The sequence below is a fragment of the Corvus brachyrhynchos genome, unplaced genomic scaffold (genome assembly GCF_000691975.1).
Source record: "Corvus brachyrhynchos isolate BGI_N302 unplaced genomic scaffold, ASM69197v1 scaffold806, whole genome shotgun sequence".
Classification (NCBI taxonomy): Eukaryota; Metazoa; Chordata; class Aves; order Passeriformes; family Corvidae; genus Corvus; species Corvus brachyrhynchos.
In genome coordinates this window covers 338,954-343,129 of record NW_008238454.1, presented here as the reverse complement: position 1 = coordinate 343,129, position 4,176 = coordinate 338,954, and positions in this window count along the sequence as shown.

The window sequence follows — 4,176 nt, the reverse complement described above, 5'->3', positions numbered from 1 at the left end:
GGGGGGGAGGGGCTGTCCCATGCCAAGCCCCTGCGTCCACGGATCCCGAAGGGCTCATCCCGCTGAACCAAGGCATGGAGACAGCTTTTATCTCCTCCGGCCCCCTCGGGGAGCATCCCAGAGCAGGTGCCTGGGGAATCATGTTCCCCAGCCCAGGTAGTGAAGGACTTCCTGGAAGCCTCTCTTTGCCTCCACTGCACCCTTATCTAATCTCTCTCTACACCAGTGCTTGCCAGTCCAAGCTCTTCTACCCGCCCTGGCCCCTCATCTACGCACAGCCCTTTCCTTGACTCCTGATCTTCCCTGCCCCACATCTTCCATCTGCCCCTGCCTGCTCACAGCACATGCTGCCCTCTTCTCTGTAGAGGCTTAAACCTGGAAAACATTTTCCTGGATAGTGAGGGAAACATGAAGATCTCATGTCCAGATTTTCCAGGAGGTTGTTACTGCAGGATGTCAGTGGGGAGTCCCTCGGGATCTCCCCACATCAGGGGCCGCCCACCAAGGCAGCACTGAGCCAGAGCTTCTGCCAATCCTATGCTTATGCATGTACTGAGATCCTGCGGGAGAAGCCCTGGGACCTCTTCCTGGCAAATGCATGGAGTCCTGAGGTCATCTCATGCACCCTGCTCTGGGGCTACAAGCCTTGTTATGCCACCAGCCTGCAGCACCTCCTGTGCCAGACGCAGCAGTCCTGTCTTGCCCCAAAGGCAGCCCCTGCTCCTGGACTGCAAGGTGGGGGGCTGGGAGCAGCTTGGGGTGGGGGGGGCATGTGGATTCTCCTGCCTTCAGAAAGGATGCATTCAGCATGGAAGGATAGCTCCACGGTCCTTTCCATCTGAATTTTCCATAATTTTCTCAACTAGGAGGAGACAGTTGGGTAAGCAGATGAAGAAGCCCACGGTGCTGAGGAGCAGAAAGCTGTCCTCCTAGCAGGCCTCTGCATTTCCAGAGGCTGCCTTTATCAGCAACTTGCAGTGTTTGCTCTGCCTCAATTCACCTCTCCTTGGCTTTCCTTCCCCCTTCAAGTACCATCTCAAAGGAGATGGCTCTGCCCCTTTTCTATTTCTCTGCTGCTTTGAATATCCTTGTGCTCTCCAGAGACTTTTTTCACAGTGGTTTCCTAACCAGAACTTTCTCCCAGTCTTTCCAGGTCCCTTCAGTATCTCTTGCTCCAGATTCTGTCTTTTGGGGAGATTTGTTTGAGCTCATCCACAGCCATGCACAGCTCTCATTCCTTCTCTTGAAAATGTTACTTAGGATCAGTGCTCATTTGCTGTCCTTTGCTTTCCATCAGTCTTCCTCATCTCCAGATCAGGCTGGTAGATCCAGGTGCAGCTGCCTCTGAAGAATACATGATGGGAAGGAGGTTGACACTGGTGCAGTCCAGCAGCCTATGTCCTTGCCCCATGGTCTGTCTCCAGGCCTCCTTGGGATCATTGCAGATATCCAGAAACTCTTTGGAACGTGTCCTTGCCCATAGCAATAGTTTCTACTATTGCTCTATTGTAATCTTTGTTCATGCCTTGAGCTAAGAAATCCCAAATTCTTTCCCAGCCTTTTCTCTGACTGGATTTTCCTGTTTTTCCTGTACATGTTTTGTAGAACTACATGGAGTACCTAGCTGGTAAGAAATCCTGTGTCAGCACATTCCCTCAGCTGTTTTGCATTGTTCAGATGCAGAATTTGTTGACCACACACGGCAGAACTTCACCCTGGATTGCTTACAGCAGCAGCAGAAGTAAGGTTTGTAGTGGACTGTTGCCTCCACAATCAAGTCAACCAGAATTCCACCACAGGGGTTAACTTGGAATTCAGAATGGATTTTGTGCATTGATTTCTGAGGGGGAAGGTGTGTGGTAATTTCTGAGGCCCACTCACAGAAAGGCCCAGTACTCTCTTTCAGTAGGTCAGAAGGGCAAGTACTGATCCCAAATGGAAGAACCTCTTCAGATTGGTGGGATGACACACACAACTGATGTGCTGCAAGGGGTGTCTATAAACTCTTCAGAAGGGACAGGCAAGGAAGGAGAAGGGCTGGAGCACAAGTCTGATGAGGAGTGGCTGGGGGAGTTCAGCCTGGAGAAAAGGAGGCTCAGGGGAGATCTTATTGCTCTCTGCAGAAACCTGAAAGGACTTTGTAGCAAGGTGTAGGTTGGTCTCTTCTCCCAGGTCCCAAGTGATAGGACAAGAGGAAAGAACCTCAAGTGCCATTTTGCCAGGGGAATTTATATCAGGAAAAATTCTTCACTGGAAGGGTCAGGCACTGGAACGGACTGCCCAGGGTGGAGTCACTATCCTGGAAGTGTTCAAAGAATGTCTAAATGTGGCATCTCAGGACATGGTTTAGCAGTGAACACGGCAGGGCTAAGCTAACAGTTGGACTCAATGATCCTGAGGGTCTTCTCCAACCCTAACGATTGTATGGTTCTACAATTCAATATTCTATAAATTATGTATGAGCAGCACAGAGGACATTACACTAAAAAAGAGATGTGGTGATTCCTGAATCTTAAATATCTGCTATGATGGGAGAGACCAAGCAAGCACCTGTTTATACACCTACATGGTTAAGGAAGGGAAGCATTTAGAAATGCTGAGAATAGCTTAAGGCCTCCACAAGAAAATACTTGCTTCTTTCTAGCACAGAGAAAAAGCCAGCTGGTATTAAGACTCACACCACAAAGACTGACTTGCAAGTAATTTTCCTTAGTTGTCCCCAGTAGTAAATGCCACTCTGAGGCATCTCAGAGGATTTGTGACCCCTTAGTCTATTCTCCTTGTTTCAAAGCCTGTGCAGCAGCTTGCAATTCCCTCTTCACAGGACTACACTGACACTCCCAAGGAGCCCCATACAGCCTTTGCAGAGCCTGCTTTTGGAGTGACCACCACTCATGATGTTGTCACCACCCAAAGCTCCTGACAATCCTCAATTGCAGAACTCAGTCTTCCCAATGAGACATAGAAAATGAAACAAAATCAAATGGACAAGAACACACTCATTTGCTGTTCAAAGCAGCAAAAGTACAACCAGTTTTTCCAATAGCCTGGCTGAAAGTTTTAGCAATTATGATCTTATCTAGAGAAAATTTCTGAAAATCTCAAATGTTAGGAGAACCTTGTAGAAACAAAATACAATGCGTATCAGCTCATTACACAGTACTTTCTGCTAGTTTTCCGTAACTGATGGATAGTAGAGGCTGGTATTTTAACAGTTGCTTCCTCCTTTGTGGTCCAGTGCCTTTTCTTTGCTCCTGGGATTAATTTATTTATGTATTTCTCTGGAATCTCAATGTTCCATCATTTTGATGGAACGCCCCCTTTGGTACAGGCCGGCATTCTCCTGAAAAAAAAAAAAAAAGACTAGCACGGAATCCTTCCATCAGAGAGCGTTTGTGGAGCAGCAGGGCCCTGCAGGTACAGGATCACTTGGCAACAATTCAGAAGAAATGGATGCAAGACAGCTGAGACCACTTGTCTGAAGAGCCATTTTCCAGAAACTGTTCCGCTTTTTCACTTCACAGGAACACAGAAGGTATTCCAATGGGTCAGCCCAGCAGTGGCAGTGGGAGACAGAACAGAACACCCGAGCATGGCTGCTCTCTGCAGTGCACTGCTGTCCTGTCTGTAACCCCGAAGGCAGAGACAGAGCAATCACCAGCTAGTGCTGATACTGCAGGGAATGTTTCACTGGCTCTTCATCTGCCACCACTAGTTTCCAGTGACTTCTTGGAAGGGCGAGTAGTGCTAGGACATGTGAATGGCTTTAAACTGACAGAGGGCAGGTTTAGATGCTAGGAAGAAATTCTTTACTGTGAGGGTGGCAAGGCACTGGCACAGGTTGCTCAGAGTAGCTGTGGATGCCCCAAACCTGGAAGTGTTCAAGGCCAGGCTGGATGGGGCTCTGGGTCTAGTGGAAGGTGTCCCTGCCCATGGTAGGAGGGTTGGAACTGGTTGATCTTTAAGTTCCTTCCAACCCCAGCTGTTCTGTGATTCTATGAGTGCAGGACCCTCATCTTGTCTGCAAAAGTTGGATTTGTTACCTGGTGTGCAACAAGCCAACAATTACACACTCAAGAGTATAGGCATAGATTGTTTATTTAGGAGTTGCACAAGCCTGGGTGCTCTGTGGTATTCCACAAATCAAGCACAGCAGCTATCAAAACTTTTTACTAT